General features: G+C 43.9%; 1 long non-coding RNA gene across 1 annotated transcript; it reads left to right on the top strand.

Moving 5' to 3' along the window:
* The first annotated feature begins 205 nt into the window (after positions 1 to 205).
* Positions 206 to 20,139, top strand: LOC144499563 (uncharacterized). The gene is made up of 3 exons (XR_013498863.1): positions 206 to 290; positions 11,984 to 12,280; positions 19,903 to 20,139. It is a non-coding gene; the product is annotated as an uncharacterized LOC144499563 (long non-coding RNA).
* Positions 20,140 to 20,801: the final 662 nt, after the last annotated feature.

The following is a 20,801-nucleotide window of genomic DNA, read 5'->3' as shown; positions in this document are numbered from 1 at the left end:
AGATTTACAACCCTCAGAGAAAAGGTTTCATCTCATCTCCATTTTAAATAGGCAACCCTTTATTTTTAATCAGTTCTAGATTGTCACCCGTTATTGCTATTATCTTGCAATCTATGAAACCCAGGTGGTTTTTGCAGCAGTGTTAAAGTTGACTGTGGAGGAATAGTGCAAATGTGCTGGTTACTTCCTTTCTGATCAGAGCAGAGATTGTTATCAGGCGTGTATTTGACTTCTTCTGAAAATGAACGACGTATTCTACCTTATTATATGTCTGTTCCTCAGCACAAATGGTAAGTTTCCAAACATGCTTTCTTTCAAAAACTCAAATATTCAGATGGTAAAGAAAGAGACATTTTCTTGCGATGATGATGATCATTTTAATTCTTTGATCAGAACAGGCTTTGATTGAGGTTTGAACAAGTGTAGATTTCAGTGAACGGTAGCCTTCAATTATGATCGGAACAAAATGTTTTTTGCAACAGACTGCATGAATGTTTACAATAATCTAATGCTTTATACTTTGAGGTAAAATTCATATCAGCAGTTACTGGGCAACAGGGAGTTTCAGATAAAATATTGCAGATGCTGGAAAGCAGAAAAAAACAGGAAATGTTGGAATATGTCTGACAGCACCTCTGGAGAAAGTCTTAAGTCTGTTTCTCTCTTTACAGGTGCTGCCAGTCCTGCTGGGTATTTCCAGCATTCTGTTTTTTATTTTAGAGAGATTCAATTTATAACAATCAGACCAGTCATAGTTCTGACTATCTAGCTGAGCAGAAGTTCGAAAAACAAGTTTATTGCAAAAAATCAATGTTGGTATTGGGTGTCAAATTCTTCTTTACTTTGTTTCTTTGATTTTTATCCAAGGGATGCCTTGGGATTTATGCATTCAATAGTGTTTGTCCTTACATACCAACCTTTTGATTAAAATTACTGACACCCTGGACTGAATTTTGTCCAAAGTATGAATATCAAGGTGACAGCACTCGGAAGTTTTAGTTCAGACGGGCAGCATGGTTGGTGCAGGCTTGGAGGGCCGAAGGGCCTGTTCCTGTGCTGTAATCTTCTTGTTCTTTGTTATCCCAGAGGTTGTGTAACCCAAGTGTTCTGTTTGACTTTGAGCTGATGTTCTTTCCTGTGTCAAGATCATCTGTTTCCAACTGTGCACTATTTCCCATCCTCTGCTTATTACCTTGGCCCATTCCTGGTGAAATCCTCGTTGATGCTTTGCTGAGCTCAATGTCTCCCATCTCCTGTCCTGAAGAAGTTATATGGACCCAAAACTTTGGGTGGGATTTTCTGGTCATAATCGCCTCAAGACTGGAAAGTCCCGTCTGAGGTCATCAGACCTCTGCATGATCCTGTCCTGCCTGCTATGGTTCCCATGGCAGGTGGGATGGGAAAATTCCACCCATTATCTCTAATTCTCTCTCCACAGATGCTGCCAGGTCTCCTGCGTTTATCCAGCATTTTCTGTTTTATCTCCCAATTCCTCCTCCTCTGAAAATGGAGGTTATGTTCAGTCTTCTTAGATGTCAGTTCTTCAGTATAAACATTCATTTCAAACACTTAAAATTTTCAGATTGTAAAGAGGGATTTGTCCAAACTTCCGCTTCTTGCACTATAATTTTCTCTAACTCATATCCCTTCAGTAATTCTATCTTCACCAAATATCATGGGCATCACATTAAACTCAAGATTTTTGTCTTCAATTAGAAAACTTCCCAGAGCCTCACCACATCCTACCTCAGCAAATTATCTCAGTCAGTTACCAGGACATCCCCTCTGCTCTTCCAAATATGGTCTTCTTTGCTTCACCTTAATGTTGATTCCACCAGTACAGCATTCCACCCTGGAACTCTCTCTAAATCCGCCTGCCTTGCTACCTATTTCCCCATTATCAAAAGCCCCCACAGTACCTTGGTCTTCAACCCTGTCTTCAATGTCTCAACTTTTACTTTACAATGACTCAACATCTGTTCAGCCTCCTTGAAGTGTTTTGAGTATTTCCACGCTATTAAAAAGAACTATATAAATGAAAGCTGAATTTGTTCTTCTGAAGCAGACACACTGAAGGCAATTTTGTAATTTTGGATTGGCCACACATTCTGTATCTCTCTCAATTTTTTTATTTCCATGTCCTATGTTGTTATGAAAAGTTACAATTACTTACACTGTGTGAGAGCCAAATAAAGTTATTGTGCCTCTGATTGTTCCTTTTCCAGTCAGCATGGGGATGGGGAGGGCAGTGATAGGTGGTTGTCTTGTCTCCACTCAATGTCTGCTGTGATTAATGGTTAGAATAGAGGGCACAACTCCATAGCTGGCATTTTCTTTGACGTAGCATGGCAATGTGCTATTCTTGATATGGCGCAATATACCAAAGTGTGATGTGTAGTGTCATGTCTAGTTTCTTACACATCAAACAAAATGCATGGGTTATGCACGTGTTTGTGTGTTTGACAGTAAGAAATGAATTAGTTTAAAAACAGTTTAGGAATGTTTAACAGAGAGTAATATGAAAATTGTTGAGTTTATTAGGCTTTAATTCTGATTCCTTGATGATCAATTTGCAACAATCTTCATTCAGCCCTTAAGAATTTGCAACAATCTTCATTCAGCCCTTAAGAATTCTTTATATGGAATAAATGAGAAATGTGAATTGGATGCTACTTCACTCATTTAATTACTCTGCAACTGTGTAATATTTATCCTTTGACTGAATTTGATTGAGTTAAACATGAACAGAGCTGCGCAAATTGTGCTATTTAGAATAATTGACATTTGAAAGTTGACTTTTAGTTTTTCCCTGATGAGTTTGCATTTTTATTATTAACATCTTAGGACAATGAAGATGATATATGATCAAAAAGGAAATCCTCCTTGGAGGCAGAGGGACATAGCTGAGATAATAAACCTGTTCTTTCTGCAAAAAGGATGTGGCTAATGTAAAATCAGTGGCTGGAGCAATTGTTGGATGATAAAAATAGATGAAGTGTTAAAAATGGTTGGGAGTTCCTCGAAGTAGAAAACTCTTGTTCCAAATGGAAAGCACACAACTGGAGATTCTGATGGCAATCTGGAAATCCTTTTTGGATTTTGGAGTGATGCCAGAGAACTGGAGGATTGTGAATGTTATGCCCTTATTTAAATAGGGAATTAGGTAAACTCCTCAACTACAACTAATTATTTTCTGTTTTTATTTTGATTTTTATATTTGAAATACAATGAGATAGGCTGAGAATTAAGTACAGGTCTTCCTATAGAGTGTTGTGGGAAAATCACAATCAGAGTCAGACTTAAAGATTCAACATGCAGTTTTATTGGACAAAGCTTTGGGAGAAGCGCTGGGCTCTCCGCAGTGCGCGCAGTCACCTTCTCAACTTTACAATGGCAGTTGAGCATCTTTTATACATTTTCAAATAATAGATAAGTACGGACATTAGCCGTTAGCACATCGTTATACAAATAATAGACAAGGATGGACATTGACAGTTAACACATCGTTACACATAGAGTAGATACATTTATGCATTTATGTCCCTCATCAATGACTGATCTCGTTATCAAAACTCATTGTTTTGGTTCTGCTTTATCTAAAGCTAAGATGCCTCAAGGTCTGATCTATTTCCTGCAGTAATTTAGACACTAACAGGTTTTAACTCGCTGTGCAATGTCTGTGCCCAAGTCAGCACATCTTAATGTCTTTTCCCAGAGTCCATTTTGTGCCAGGTAACCATCGTGTATGCTTTAATTTTGAGTTTACTCCAACAAGAGTTACCATCATTCATGGAATCAATGGATAGCAAACAGGAGTGCAAATTCTGGATAATCTTGTTTCCTTCAAAAGGCACTGAGCTCAACTAGAACACCCACTCCATCATCCTGCCTGAGTTCAACAATCATCGTCTCCATCAGTCAACTATCAGTGGTACTTCTGTTTGTATTCTTGAAACACACTTATTCAATATATATTAGTAAGGCCATAAGTGTGTACAGTTCTGGTCACCATATAATAGAAAGGATATTATTAAACTAGAAAGAGTGCAGAAAAGATTGTCTAGGATGCTACCGGGACTTGATGGTTTGAGTTATAAGGGGAGGTTGGATAGACTGGGACTATTTTCCCTGGAGCTGAGGAGGCTGAGGGGTGATCTGATAGAGGTCAATAAAATAATGAGGGGTATAGATCAGCTAGATAGTCAATATCTTTCCAAAGGTATGGTAGTCTAAAACTAGAGGGCATAGGTTTAAGGTGAGAGGGGAGAGATACAAAAGGGTCCAGAGGGGAAATTTTTTCACAGAGGTTGGTGAGTGTTTGGAACAAGCTGCCAGAGACGGGTACAATTTTGTCTTTTAAAAAGCATTTAGACAGTTACATGGGTAAAATGGTCTTTAGAGGGATATAGGCCAAATGTAGGCAATTGGGACTAGCTTAGTGGTTAAAAAAAGGGTGGCATGGACAAGTTGGGCCGAAGGGCCTGGTTCCATGCTGTAAACCTCTATGACTCTAGACATGATGGTAATTCTGGTTAATAGCCAATGTTGTTCCCTTGTTTAAGAAGGGAAGCAGGGATAATCCAGGAAACTATAGGCCGGTGAGCTGATGTCAGTGATGGGGAAGCTTTTGGAGAAGATACTGAGGGACGGAATATATGCACATTTGGAAGAAAATGGACTAATTGGTGATAGGCAGTATGGTTTTATACGGGGAAGGCTATGTCTCACCAATTTGATTGAGTTTTTTGAAGAGGTGACAAAGATAATTGATGAGGGAAGAGCTGTGGATGTCATTTATATGGACTTTAGTAAGGCGTTTGGCAAGGTCCCACATGGCAGACAGGTACAAAAACTAAAATCACATAGGATTTGGGGTAGGCTGGCTAAATGGATACAGAACTAGCTTGGTTATAGAAGCCATGGTGAACAATCACTGAAACAACTCTACGATGACATCAACAAGTTCCATTCCACCATCAGACTCACCATGGACTACTCTCCGGAATCGGTTGCATTCTTGGACACATCCCCGGATGGCAGAGATCATTGTGGAGGGCCTGTAACCGGTCCTCCTGCACACTGGCACATGTTCCACGCGACAGGGCATCTGAGGGCTCATTGAGCTTCCCCGGACGGTACATGATATCATAGTTGTAGGTGGAGAGTTCGATTCGCCACCTCAAGATTTTATCATTCTTAATTTTTCCCTTTAACGTGTTGTTGAACATGAAGGCCACGGACCGCTGGTCCGTGAGCAGGGTAAACCGTTTGCCAGCCAAATAATGGCGCCAATGCCGTACGGCCTCCACAATGGCCTGAGCCTCTTTCTCCACAGAGGAGTGCCGAATTTGAGGGCCTTGGAGGGTGCGAGAGAAAAAGGCGATGGGCCTGCCCGCCTGGTTAAGTGTGGCGGCCAGGGCGAAATCAGATGCATCACTCTCCACTTGAAAAGGGATGGACTCATCAACAGCGTGCATCGTGGCTTTCGCGATGTCGGCTTTTATCCCTGCAAAGGCTAGGCGAGCCTCTGCTGTCAGGGGAAAAGAGGTAGATTTTATGAGCGGACGGGCTTTGTCCGCGTAATTGGGGACCCACTGTGCATAGTACGAGAAGAAGCCTAAACATCTTCTCAGTACTTTGATGCTAGTGGGTAGGGGAAGTTCAAGGAGGGGACGCATACGGTCTGGATCGGGGCCGATGACCCCGTTTTCCACCACGTATCCGAGGATTGCTAGGCGGTGCTTGCTAAATACGCACTTCTCCTTGTTATAGGTCAGGTTCAGGAGAGACGCAGTGTGTAAAAACTTCTGGAGGTTTGCGTCGTGGTCCTGCTGGTCATGGCCACAGATAGTGACATTGTCCAGGTACGGGAAGGATGCCCGTAGCCCGTTTTGGTCCACCATTCGGTCCATCTCACGCTGGAAGACCGAGACCCCATTAGTGATGCCGAAAGGGACTCTTAAAAAGTGGTAGAGACGGCCATCCGCCTCAAAGGCCGTGTATTTGTGGTCCTCTGGGCGAATGGGGAGCTGGTGGTAGGCTGACTTCAAGTCGATGGTGGAGAACACCCGGTACTGCGCAATCTGGTTGACCATGTCAGATATGCGCGGGAGAGGGTACACGTCCAGCTGCGTGTACCTATTAATGGTCTGACTATAGTCTATGACCATCCGGGGCTTGTCTCCAGTCTTAACCATCACGACTTGTGCTCTCCATGGGCTAGTGCTAGGTTGAATGACCCCTTCCCTGAGGAGCCACTGAACCTCAGATCTAATAAAGATCCGATCCTCAGTGCTGTAACGCCTGCTCTTAGTCGCGATGGGCTTGCAGCCTGGCATGGGATTTTCGAATAGGGAAGGCGGGGTAATTTTGAGTGTTGAGAGGCCACATGTGGAGCGCGCTCGACAATTTGGAGGCTGCTGTTCTCCCACTGAAAGTGGAGGGAGTGGCCCATCGTACTGCAGGGTCACACTCTTCAGGTGGACCATAAAGTCTAGCCCCAGGAGTACCGGAGCGCAAAGGTGCGATAACACGAGGAGCCTGAAGTTCTCGTAGACTGTGCCCCGCACCGTTAAGGTTACCACACAGCTCCCAAGAACGAGGACAGATCGGGACCTCGACGCCATGGAGATTGCCTGCCTGACAGTTTGCACACGGAGAGCGCACCGTTTTACTGTATCCGGATGGATGAAGCTCTCCGTGCTCCTGCTGTCAAACAGGCAACGCGCCAGGCGCCCGTTTACCTCTATGTCCATCATGGACTTGTCGAGTTTGTGAGGCTTGGCCTGGTCCAGGATGATTGACGCCACTGTTGGATCCCGAGCGTAACTGCAGGCAGCTGAGATAGCCGACGACGAGGACCCCTGCTGGTCCCCTGCGGCCGGTGTCGACCAAAGTGGCTGCGCCCATGAATCGCACGTGGTCGAGGATGTTGAAAACGGCGGCACCCGCAGGTCGCACGTGACTTGCGTCATCATCATAGGAAATGGCGGCGCCCGTGGATCACACGTGGCTGAAGACATCGATGAGGCCGGAGACGAGGAGATGGATCCTGGGGAGTCGCACGCAGCACTGCTGGGCTTGGAAGGAGTCTTTGCTCGGCACACTTTTGCATAGTGCCCTTTCTTTCCACAGGTGGAGCAAAACACCGTCCTGGCCGGACATCTTTGGCGAGGATGCTTCGCCAATCTGCAGAAATAGCACCGTGAGCCTCCAGGAGCTGCCGCAGCCGTCAGGTCTGAAGTTGGGAGCATTATCACGCAGTTCCAAGGAGCCGCCGAGTACAGTTGAGGCGGTGGCTGTGCTTGCCACGCTGTTCCCACGTGGTCGGTGGGGTAGGTTTCGAGACTTCTGGAGGCCGTTTCCATTGCATCGGCCAATTCTACCATCTTAGCCAGGTCCAGGTTACCCTGCTCTCGCAGCCGCAGGCGAATATAGAATGAGCCGATTCCCGCCACGAACGCGTCCCGAATAAGGTCGTTGGTGTATTGAGTAGCCGACACCTCCTTGCAGTTGCAGGCTCTGGCTAGCTGTTGAAGTTCGCGCAAGTACCGTCCCGTAGTTTCGCCGGGCTGCCGCCGTCGAGTGGCTAATAGGTGACGAACATGAATTTCGTTCGGCTGTTTATTATACAGCTTCTTGAGTAATTCGATAGCATCTTTGTAATTTTGGGAATCGTGAATTGTTGCATACACAGTGTTGCTCACCCTTGCGTGGAGGACCCGCAATCTGTCGGCATCGGACTGGACTACTGTCGAGGCCTCAACGTAATCCTCGAAGCACTTCAACCAATGGTCGAAAGCATTTGACGCCCCAGCGACACGCGGATCCAAGGTTAGCCGATCGGGCTTTAGCGTCTGCTCCATTTTTTTTTCGAACAAAATTTTCAGTATTTTGTTGCGAAAAAAATTGATGCGCGATTGATTCACACGGGAGGCTAGGACTTACCCGGGAATAAAGGCTTTTATTCACAACAAGATTGGATCACACTACTTAACAATATTATCCCAGACTAAGGTCTACTAGAAAGTAGCAGTGACCTTTATACTCCTGTAAGAAAGCGGAGCCGAACGGAGTGTACCACATAAACAATAATAACAGGTGGAACACCCAAACCCTAACCCCAACAGTAACAAGAGTAACATATGTACAAGTACCCATAGTGGTAACCATCTATGGTTCACCACAAGAAGCCAACCCCTACGGACATGCCCTCCGTATACACAGGATCTGCTCGGATGAGGAGGATCGCAACAGACACCTCCAGACGCTGAAAGATGCCCTCGTAAGAGCAGGATATAGCGCTCGACTCATTGATCAACAGTTCCGACCCGCCACAGCGAAAAACCGCACCGACCTCCTCAGAAGACAAACACGGGACACAGTGGACAGAGTACCCTTCGTTGTCCAGTACTTCCCCGGAGCGGAGAAGCTACGGCATCTCCTCCGAAGCCTTCAATATGTCATTGATGAAGACGAACATCTCGCCAAGGCCATCCCCACACCCCCACTTCTTGCCTTCAAACAACCGCACAACCTCAAACAGACCATTGTCCGCAGCAAACTACCCAGCCTTCAGGAGAACAGTGACCACGAAACCACACAACCCTGCCACAGCAATCTCTGCAAGATGTGCCGGATCATCGACACAGATGCCATAATCTCACGTGAGAACACCATCCACCAGGTACACGGTACATACTCTTGCAACTCAGCCAACGTTGTCTACCTGATACGCTGCAGGAAAGGATGTCCCGAGGCATGGTACATTGGGGAGACTATGCAGACACTGCGACAACGGATGAATGAACACCGCTCGACAATCACCAGGCAAGACTGTTCTCTTCCTGTTGGGGAGCACTTCAGCGGTCACGGGCATTCGGCCTCTGATATTCGGGTAAGCGTTCTCCAAGGCGGCCTTCACGACACACGACGGCGCAGAGTCGCTGAGCAGAAACTGATAGCCAAGTTCCGCACACACGAGGACGGCCTCAACCGGAATATTGGGTTCATGTCACACTATTTGTAACCCCCACAGCTTGCCTGGACCTGCAGAGTTTCACTGGCTGTCTTGTCTGGAGACAATACACATCTTTTTAGCCTGTCTTGATGCTCTCTCCACTCACGTTGTTTGTATCTTAAAGACTTGATTAGCTGTAACTATTCACATTCCAACCATTATTCATGTAAATTGAGTCTGTGTCTTTATATGCCCTGTTTGTGAACAGAATTCCCACTCACCTGAAGAAGGGGCTTGGAGCTCCGAAAGCTTGTGTGGCTTTTGCTGCCAAATAAACCTGTTGGACTTTAACCTGGTGTTGTTAAACTTCTTACTTGGTTATAGAAGACAGAGAGTAGCAGTGGAAGGGTGTTTTTCAGAATGGAGCTCTGTAGCTAGTGGTGTTCCCGCAGGGTTCAATGCTGGGATCTCTGTTGTTTGTAGTATATATAAATGATCTGGAGGAAAATGTGGGGGGTCTGATTAGTAAGTTTGTGGATGACATGACGATTGGCGGAGTTGCTGATAGTGCTGGGGATTGTTAGAGGATACAACAAGATATAGATAGATTGCAAACTTGGGCACAGAAATAGCAGATGAAGTTTAATCTGGACAAATGCAAGGTGATGCACTTTGGAGGATCAAATTTAGGTATGAATTATACTGTAAATGGCAGAACCCTCAGGAACATTAACATTCACAGGGATTTGGGTGTGCAGGTCCACAGTTCCCAAAAAGTGGCAACACAAATGGCGAAGGTGATTAAGAAAGCATATGGTATGCTTGTCTTCATCAGCTGCGGTATTGGGTATAAAAGTTGGGAAATCATTTTGCAGCTTTTTAAAATCTTGGTTAGGCTGCATTTGGAGTATTGTGTGCACTTCTGGTCACCACACTACCAGAAAGACGTGGAAGTTTTGGAGAGAGTGCAAAGAAGGTTCACCAGGATGTTTCCTGGTCTCGAGGGTGTTGGCTATGAGGAGACGTTGAATAAACTAGGATTGTTTTCACTGGAAAGATGGAGGCTGAGGGGAGACCTGATAGAAGTCTACAAAATTATGACAGGCAGATATGGTGGATAGTCAGAGGCTTTTTCCAAGGTTGCAATTGTCAATTACAAGGGGCACAGGTTCAAGGTGAGAGGGGGAAAGTTTAAGGGAGATGTGCGAGGGAAGTTTTTCACGCAGAGATTGGTGGGTGCCTGGAACACGCTGCCAGAAGAGGTGGTGGAAGCAGGCACGTTAGCAACATTTAAGAGGCATCTGGATGGGTACAGGAATAAGGAGGGAATAGAGGGATACGGATCGAGTAAGGGCAGAGGGCTTCTTTTAGTTTATTTCGGGCATCATGAGCAGCACAGGCTTGTAGGGCAGGAGGGCCTGTTCCTGTGCTGTACTTTTCTTTGTTACTTGTTAATTGTTGACTTCCCTCTTTTTGTTGATGTATCATTTTATTAACAAAACAAAATGATGTGGATGCCTGATATAAAAATAGAAAATGCTGGAGATTCTCAGCAGGCTTAACAGCAGTCATTTAGAGAGGAACAGTGTTCAATATTGGTTAATGACTTTTCATCAGAACTTTCCTTTTTACAAATGAAAAGCCTTAAATACCTCAAATACACACTATTGATTTAAATTGGACCATATACATGCAATATTACAGGGTACTTTACATAATGATAATTTAAAATAGCTTCTGACAACAACATGCTTCAACACATTGTAATTGTGGCCTTGTGGTAGAATTGTAGCATGCTTACACCTGGGCCAGAGGTAAGATTAAAGTCCCACTTTCCAACTTGATGGCCATGGACGATGCATTCATATTGTGGCCAAACAGGTTGATTATCAATGTACCTTCCAATATACCTGATGGCAGGTGATAAAAGTGGGAGGGTTTTCTTGTCAGCCATACTGGAGAAGGCAATGGTAAACAACTGTAACACTTTGCCAAGCTTAATCATGGCCCATCCAATCAAAGTCCATAGTCACCAATGTCCCTTTCGGGCATGGCACCTAAAGGAGGAGGAGGACTACAATTTCTTTAAGACCTTCAATATAAAGAAATGTCACAACACAAATTGCCATAAGGAAATCATTTTTTGGGTCAGCATGGTGGCACAGTGGTTAGCATTGTTACCTTCCAACGCCAGGAACCCAGGTTCGATTCCGGCCTCGGGTGACTGTGTGGAGTTTGCACGTTCTCCCCGTGTCTGCGTGGGTTTCCTCTGGGTGCTCCGGTTTCCAACCGCAGTCCAAAGATAAGCAGGTGAAGTAGGTTGACCATGCTAAATTGCCCTTTAGTTTCCAAAGATGTGTAGGTTCAGTGAATTAGCCATGGTAAATGCGCAGGTTACGAAGACAGGGCAGAGGGGAGGGCCTGGGTGTAACGCACTTTCGGAGAGTTGGTGCAGACTTGATGGGCCAAATAGTCTCTTTCTGTACTGTAGAGATTCTTTCGTTCTTTGCAAAAGAAACGACATTCAAACAGGAAAGGAGAGATTCGGATGCGTGAGTTAAAGTTTGATTGAAGAAATTGATCTTATGAGGATTTTTAATGGTGCATAGTGAGTTATACAGGTTGGTGTACATAGAAAGCTGCAAACAGAAGAATTGAGATTGCTAAACATCCTACCATGAGAGAGGAATGCTCAAGGTTCGAGGCTCAGAAGAATCAACTGTTCAGGAGGGGATATAAGTCTGAGGAAATTGTAGAAAAGGTGGACTGATTCCATAAAACGATTTAAAGATGAGGCCATGACTTTGGACTGGAAACCAATGTAGGTCAGCAAGATCAAGACAATAATGTTAATGCAGGGCAGAACAAATGAATTAAGATCAACAGAATTATTCTGTTCTAATAGAACTTGTGTCATTGTTGAAGATGTGATATTATAAGCTAAGAAATTCATGCTAACAAAATATTTACATTATATTAAACTACTTCAAGATATTTGATATTAATATTAAGTTATTTCTGCAGGGAAACAAACACATCATCCACATGGACATAGAAATGGCATGGGCTCACATTGTGAATTAATTGAAAAAGCAGCAATCAGCTGGTTTAGATGGCAGGTGGAACACAACGAAACAATACAGTTCCTTGTTGTAAGCTCGACGAAGAGCTCTTTAGAAAATGTCAACTGTTCGAAACGCATCAATGCCTCTCTAACCAACAGAGTCAACTTCCAGCAGCTTAGTGCTGAAAAACAAAACTTTTGTGTACTTACAAACACCTGCGCAGCTGAAGGAAATCAAATCAATTTGACAATTCTGAGTAAGTTAATTGCAATAATACATTTCACTTCTCCTTGTCATTGTATTATAATCAGCGGTGTGAAGATAGTGTGAAGATAAGATTTTCAAATGGTTTTTGAACAATTTCTTGAAAATGGACAGACTCACTGAGTTTAATATCATTGTAACTGGACTAGTAATCTAGACATCCAGGGTAATGCTCTGGGGACCCGGGTTCAAATTCCACCATGGCATATTTAAACTCAATCTGGAGTTAAAAGTCTAATGATGACCATGAAACTCCAGCTGGTCACTAAAGTCCTTGAGGGAAGGAAATCTGCCGTCCTTACCCGTCTGGCCTACATGTGACTCCAGACCAACAGCAATGTGGTTGACTCTTGTGCCCTCTGAAATGGCCTAACAAGTCACTCAATTGTATCCAACAGCTACAAAGAAAACAAAAAGGAAGAAACTGGACAGACCACCTGGTTTCAACCCAGGCACGTGAAATTATGTCAACAAATCCAACCTTGTCAACCCTGCAAAGTCCTCCTTACTAACATAAGAACATAAGAACATAAGAAATAGGAGCAGGAGTAGGCCATCTAGCCCCTCGAGCCTGCCCCGCCATTCAATAAGATCATGGCTGATCTGAAGTGGATCAGTTCCACCTACCCGCCTGATCCCTATAACCCCTAATTCCCTTACCGATCAGGAATCCATCTATCCGTGATTTAAACATATTCAACGAGGTAGCCTCCATCACTTCAGTGGGCAGAGATTCACCACCCTCTGAGAGAAGAAGTTCCTCCTCAACTCTGTCCTAAACCGACCCCCCTTTATTTTGAGGCTGTGCCCTCTAGTTCTAATTTCCTTTCTAAGTGGAAAGAATCTCTCCATCTCTACCCTATCCAGCCCCTTCATTATCTTATAGGTCTCTATAAGATCCCCCCTCAGCCTTCTAAATTCCAACGAATACAAACCCAATCTGCTCAGTCTCTCCTCATAATCAACACCCCTCATCTCTGGTATCAACCTGGTGAACCTTCTCTGCACTCCCTCCAAGGCCAATATATCCTTCCGCAAATAAGGAGACCACCACGTGGCTAGTCCCAAAATTGGGAGAGATGTCTTATAGATATATAACCTTCAGTTATCCAGACTTGAAACGTTGACTCTATTCTCTCTTGACGGATGCCATCAGAACTGCTGAAATTTGGCAGCATTTTCTGTTGTTTGTTTGTCAGCTGCCTGACATTGTCTTACTCACAGAATCATACCTTACAGATAATGTCCAAGACACCACCATCACCATTCTTCAGCATGTCCTGTCCCACCAGCAGGACAGACTTAGCAGGCCAGACACTGAAATTGCCCTGGGTGCTCTGAACATTGGAAAAAATTATAAGGGATAGGATTTATAGTTATTTGGAGAGTAATGAATTGATAGGTGATAGTCAGCATGGTTTTGTGGCAGGTAGGTCGTGCCTTACTAACCTTATTGAGTTTTTTGAGAAAGTGACCAAGGAGGTGGATGGGGGCAAGGCAGTGGACGTGGTATATATGGATTTTAGTAAGGCGTTTGATAAGGTTCACCATGGTAGGCTTCTGCAGAAAATGCAGATGTATGGGATTGGGGGTGATCTAGGAAATTGGATCAGGAATTGGCTAGCGGATAGGAAACAGAGGGTGGTGGTTGATAGTAAATATTCATCATGGAGTGCGGTTACAAGTGGTGTACCTCAGGGATCTGTTTTGGGGCCACTGCTGTTTGTAATATTTATTAATGATCTGGATGAGGGTATAGTTGGGTGGATTAGCAAATTTGCTGATGACACCAAAGTCGGTGGTGTGGTAGACAGTGAGGAAGGGTGTCGTAGTTTGCAGGAAGACTTAGACAGGTTGCAAAGTTGGGCCGAGAGGTGGCGGATGGAGTTTAATGCGGAGAAGTGTGAGGTAATTCACTTTGGTAGGAATAACAGATGTGTTGAGTATAGGGCTAACGGGAGGACTTTGAATAGTGTGGAGGAGCAGAGGGATCTAGGTGTATGTGTGCATAGATCCCTGAAAGTTGGGAATCAAGTAGATAAGGTTGTTAAGAAGGCATATGGTGTCTTGGCGTTTATTGGTAGGGGGATTGAATTTAGGAGTCGTAGCGTTATGTTGCAACTGTACACAACTCTGGTGCGGCCGCACTTGGAGTACTGTGTGCAGTTCTGGTCCCCACATTACAGGAAGGATGTGGAGGCTTTGGAGAGGGTGCAGAGGAGGTTTACCAGGATGTTGCCTGGTATGGAGGGGAGATCCTATGAGGAGAGGCTGAGGGATTTGGGATTGTTTTCGCTGGAAAGGCGGCGGCTAAGAGGGGATCTTATTGAAACATATAAGATGATTAGAGGTTTAGATAGGGTGGATAGTGATAGCCTTTTTCCTCTGATGGAGAAATCCAGCACGAGGGGGCATGGCTTTAAATTGAGGGGGGGTAGTTATAGAACCGATGTCAGGGGTAGGTTCTTTACCCAGAGGGTGGTGAGGGATTGGAATGCCCTGCCAGCATCAGTAGTAAATGCGCCTAGTTTGGGGGCGTTTAAGAGATCCGTAGATAGGTTCATGGACGAAAAGAAATTGGTTTAGGTTGGAGGGTCACAGTTTTTTTTTAACTGGTCGGTGCAACATCGTGGGCCGAAGGGCCTGTTCTGCGCTGTAATGTTCTATGTTCTATGTTCTAACATCGATTCAGGACCCCATGAAGTCTCATGGCACCAGGGCAAGGAAACTGCCTGCTGATCACCATGTACAGTTCCCCACACATTGAATCATACAGTGCAGAAGAGGCCCTTCGGCCCATCGATTCTGCACGACGCGCGCAAAATACCTGACCTCCTACCTAATTGTGTGCAGTTTTAGTCTCCTTTCCTGCTCTCAAGGGAGTGCAGCGGAGGTATATCCCAGGCTGATTCCGAGGATGGTGGGACAGATGTGTGAGGAGGGATTGACTAGGTTAAGATTGTTTTCGCTGGAGTTCAGACGAATGAGGAAGGATCTCATAGAGACCTATAAAATTCAAACAGGACTAAACAGGGTAGATACAGGGAGGATATTCCCAATGGTGAAGGAGTCCAGAATCAGGAGTCACAGTCTGAGGATACAGGATAGACCATTTAGGAAGGAGATGAGAAATTTCTTCACCCAAATGAACATTTGTTCAAGGTAAGGGGGATACATTTCACCCAAAGAATGATACGCCTGTGGAGTTCATTTGTGACTGACTCGTCAAGTAAGGGGAACAGCTGCTCCTTGTCCACTCTGTCCATGCCCTTCATAATCTTGTACACCTCAATCAGGTCACCCCTCAGTCTTCTCTGCTCCAACGCAAACAACCCAAGCTCATCCAGCCTCTCTTCATAACATATTCCATCCCAGGCAGTATCCTGGTGAATCTCCTCCGCACCCCAGTGCAATAAGACTATAAGACGTAGGAGCAGAATTAGGCCACCCGGCCTATCGAGTCTGCTCTGCCAGTCAATCATGGCTGATATTTTTCTCACCCCTATTCTTCTGCCTTTTCTCCATAACCCCTGATCCCCTTATTAATCAAGAACCTACCTATCTCTGTCTTAAAGACACTCAATGACCTGGCCTCCACAGCCTTCTGCGGCTAGGAGTTCCACAGATTCACTACTCTCTGGCTGACGAAATTCCTTCTCATCTCTGTTTTAAAGGATCGTCCCTTTAGCCTGAGGTTGTGCCCTCTGGTTCTAGTTTTTTCTACTGGTGGAAACATCCTCTCCACGTCCACTCTATCCAGGCCTCGCAGTATCCTGTAAGTTTCAATAAGATCCCCCCTCATCCTTCTAAACTCCAACGAGTACCGACCCAGAGTCCTCAGCCGTTCCTCATACGAGAAGCTCTTAATTCCAGGGATCATTCTTGTGAACCTCCTCTGGATACTTTCCAAAGCCAACACATCCTTCCTTAGATATGGGGCCCAAAACTGTTCACAGTACTCCAAATGGGGTCTGACCAGAGCCTTATACAGCCTCAGAAGTACATCCCTGCTCTTGTATTCTAGCCCAATCACATCCTTCCTACAATACGGTGACCAGAATTGCACACAATACTCCAGCTGTGGCCTCACCAAAGTTCTATACAACTCCAACATGACTTCCCTGCTTTTGGAATCTATGTCTTGATTGATAAAGTTAGGTGAACCATATGCCTTTTTACCATCCTACTAACATGTCCTTTCGCCTTCAGAGATCAATGAACAAACACACCAAGGTCCTTTTGTTCCACAGAACTTCCCAGTGTCATGCCTCTTCACTGAATATCTCCTTGTCAAATTACTCCTTCCAAAGTGTATCACCTCACACTTTTCAGGGTTAAATACCATCTGCCACTTATCTTTTCATTTGACAATCCTGCCTATACCTCCTTGTAGCCCAAGACACTTAACCTCACTGTTAACCATCCGGTCAATCTTTGTGTCATTCTGCAAGCTTACTAATCCCCCCACCCCCCCCCCCCCCCCCCCCCCACACACACACACACATTGTTATTGATGTTAAGAAACATAGAATAGAAACATAGAAAAACTGCAGCACAAAACAGGCCCTTCGGCCCCACAAGTTGTGCCGAACATATCCCTACCTTTTAGGCCTATCTATAACCCTCCATCCCATGTTGTTTATATAAATGAGGAATAATAGGGGATACAACATTGATCCCTGTGGTACGCCATTGGACACTGGCTTCCAGTCACTAATGATGTGGAGATGCCGGCGTTGGACTGGGATAAACACAGTAAGAAGTTTAACAACACCAGGTTAAAGTCCAACAGGTTTATTTGGTAGCAAAGGCATAGAAAGCTTGTGTGGCTTTTGCTACCAAATAAACCTGTTGGACTTTAACCTGGTGTTGTTAAACTTCTTCCAGTCACTAAAACAGCCTTCTGTCATCACCCTCTGTTTCCTGCAACTGAGTTAATTTTGAATCCACTTTATCAAATTATCCTGTATCCCATGTGCATTTGCCTTCTTTATAAGTCTCTCATGTGGGACCTTGTCAAAGGCTTTGCTGAAATCCATTTAAGATACATCAACTACACTACCCTCATCTACACACCTGGACATCTCCTCAAAAATTTCAATCAAGTTTATTAAGCATGACCTCCCTTTGATGAGGACATGCTGTCTATCCCTGATGTAATGAGATGATCCATCTCAGCCACCACTGGAGATCCCCAGATGTCAGTCTTCAGCCAATTTGATTCACTCTACATGATATCATGAAACAACTGAAGGCAACGGAGATCTCGAAGGCTACAAGCCCTGACAATATTCCTGACTTGTGCTCCAGAATTTGCCATGAACCGAGCCCACCTGTTCAAGTACAGCTCAACACTTACTTCTATCTTGCAATGTGGAACATTGCCCAGGTATGTCCCGTACACGAGAAACAGGACAAATCCAACCTGGCCAATTACTGCCCCAGCCGTCTACTCTCGAGTTTTTTAAAATTAATTCATGGGATGTGGACATCATTGGTTGGCCAGCATTTATTGCCCATCACTATTTAATCATGAGTAAAGTAATGAAGGGGTCATCAAAAGTGCTATCAAGCAGCACTTACTCAGCAATAACCTGTTCATGGAAGCTCAATTAGGGTTCTGTCAGGGTCACTCAGCTCATGACCTCATTACAGCCTTGGTTCAAACATGGACAAAAGAGCTGAATGCCAGACGTTAGTTGAGAGTGATTGCCCTTGGCATCAAGGCAGCTTTTGCCCAAGTATAGCATCAGGGAGTCCTAGCAATATTAGCGTCAATGGAATCAGGGGTTAAACCATCCACGGATTAGACTCCTAGCTGGCACAAATAAAAATGGTTGAGGTGGTTTGACATCAATCATCTCAGCTCCAGGATATCAGTGCAGGTGTTCCTCAGAGTAATGTCTTAGCCCCAACCATCTTCAGCTGCTTCATCAATGACCTTCCTTCCATCATAAGGTCAGAAGTGGGGATGTTTGCTGATGACTATACAACGTTCAGTACCATTTGTGACTCTTCAGATACTGAAGCAGTCCATGTCCAAATGCAATAAACCTGGACAATATTCAGGCTTGGGCTGACAAGTGGCAAATTATATTCATTCCACACAAGTTCCAGGCAACGACCATCTCCAACAAGAGTGGATCTAACCATCGTCCCTTGATGCATTAACATTGATGAATCCCCCACTATCAATATCCTGGGGGTTCCATTAACCAGAAACTAAACTGGACTCGCCATATAAATACTGTCACTTCAAGAGCATGGTGAGGTGCGGAATCCTGCAGCGAGGAACTCACCTCCTGTTTCACCAAAGCCTGTCCACCATCTACAAGTCAGGACTGTAATAGAATACTCTCCACTTGCCTGGATGAGTGCAGCTCCAACAACACTGAAGATGCTCAACACCATCTAGAACAAAGCTTGATTGCTACCCCTTCCACAAACATTCACTCCCTCCACCATCAACAAACAGTGGCAGCTGTGTGTATTGTGTACAAGATGCACTGCAGGAATTCACCAAGGTTCCTTAGGCAGCACCTTCCAAACCCACAACTGCTGCCATTTAGAAGGACAACTGCAGCAGACACATAGGAACACCACCACCTAGAGGTACCTTCCATGTCACTCATCATCCTGCCTTAAAATTATATTGTCATTTCTTCTTTTTCACTGGGTTAAAATCCTGGAAATCTCTCAAAATGGCACGGTGGGTGTACCTACTTCTCAGGAACTGCAACAGTTCAAGAAGGTAGCTCACCAACACCTTTTCAAGGACAACTAGGGATGGGCGATAAATAAAAACTGTGATGAAGGGTCATTCAGACTCAAAACGTTGGCTCTAATCTCTCTCCACAGATACTTTGATTTGATTTATTATTGTCACATGTATTAACATACAATGAAAAGTATTGTCAGACCTGCTGCAATTTTCCAACATTTTCTGTGATTGTGTTGATGAGCAATAAATGCTGGATTACCTAGAGATGCCCACATCCCACAAAATATAGAATTAAAAAACATTATGTACCTGCCAAGTGTTTGCCAAGTATGATAAACTAAGTAACACAGCTGTGATAGCCTAACCTTAAAATTTAAAAATGCACTCACAAGGCCTCGAGTTATGGATTTGCTGTGATCTCTTTTCACTCCACTTCTGGAACACTTCAATATTTTCAGGAAGTTTTGATTCACTTTCAGGAAGTAGGTACTAGTGTGAACTTGCTGGGCTTCAGTAGAATAACCCAATGTATGCTACACATGGCAGGGACTAACTTGTTGGTCATCTCCCTTGCTATGTAATTGAGAGCTAGTTGTATCATAAAAAAATCTTTGAAATATTTTGAAGGTTAAAGAAGATATTGGAACATTGCATATTCCTGAATAATACGTGCACATTTCTGGATAGTAATGGTAATAATAATGTCAAGATAAATTAGATCATTGGAAGTATACATTTAAATGGATTTAAGATGATAATTAGAAAGTAAGCAATACTTTTCATCAGAAAACTGAATCCCATAGATGTAATGAAATGCTTAATCCTTGAACAATATTATAATCTTCATTTTGTTTTCAATGATAAATAATGCCCTAATTGGTTGCTCTTTCCAGTTCCTCCAGATTTTTATAGAAAGGAGCAAAGTGAGGATCCACTTGTGAGAATGTGCAGTGCTGCTAAAGGTGGCCTGGCACCCAATATTATATGGGTGTCACCAAAGATTTCAAAGACAAGAAGAAACCAGGCAAATCAACAAAATCCAACTAGGACAGTTAGCAGAAACTACAAATTAGCAAAACATAACAAAGGTTTGAAGAATGCAACCTCTCTGATAAAGCATCCAACGCTTGCTGCACCAGTGAAACTGTTTGTAAGATGTGAGTATACCGTTTTATAATCTGTTATTTCACATTGTATCATAGAGTGGGAATGCTTTAGCTAGTAATTTGGATTCACCGTAATATGGCAATGTGAGGAGGGTTAAGAATTACTCCCATAACCTTCCACTCCAAATCTGACCGTAATAGGGTTTTTCATGAATTTAGTGAAGATGAAGCACTGCCTGTGCTTAACCATGTATGTGCTGATCGTAAAGAAACATGTCTGGCACTTTAAAATAAAAAGTAGTTTGTTTTTAATTGAGATAATAACACACAGATAAGGACATAAAAACATTCAAAAAGATAAACACACATCTGAGCTTCACAACACAAGTATACAGAATTACAAGGCATGCAGTTGGCACTTTCTTAACCAAATTGAAGTTCAATGCTAATAGGTTAAAAAAAAAGTGTTCACTGCAATGAGTTCTTGACTGGTGATTGTGGATGTGGCAAATTTTTCTCCACGGTGTTCTTGAAGTTCCAGAAGTCGAAGCCCAATTACAATTACCAGAGACAATTTATGTTTAAAAACTATGTCGATGATGTTTGCACCGGAGGTAATGATGATAAATCACAATCTATGTTCTGCAATTTTAACTGGAATAGAGATATGGCCTTAACTAGGGAGT

The sequence above is a fragment of the Mustelus asterias genome, chromosome 10, assembly GCF_964213995.1.
Source record: "Mustelus asterias chromosome 10, sMusAst1.hap1.1, whole genome shotgun sequence".
Lineage (NCBI taxonomy): Eukaryota > Metazoa > Chordata > Chondrichthyes > Carcharhiniformes > Triakidae > Mustelus > Mustelus asterias.
The sequence above is the reverse complement of the archived record's forward strand: the minus strand, read 5'-3'. Positions and strand labels throughout refer to the sequence as shown.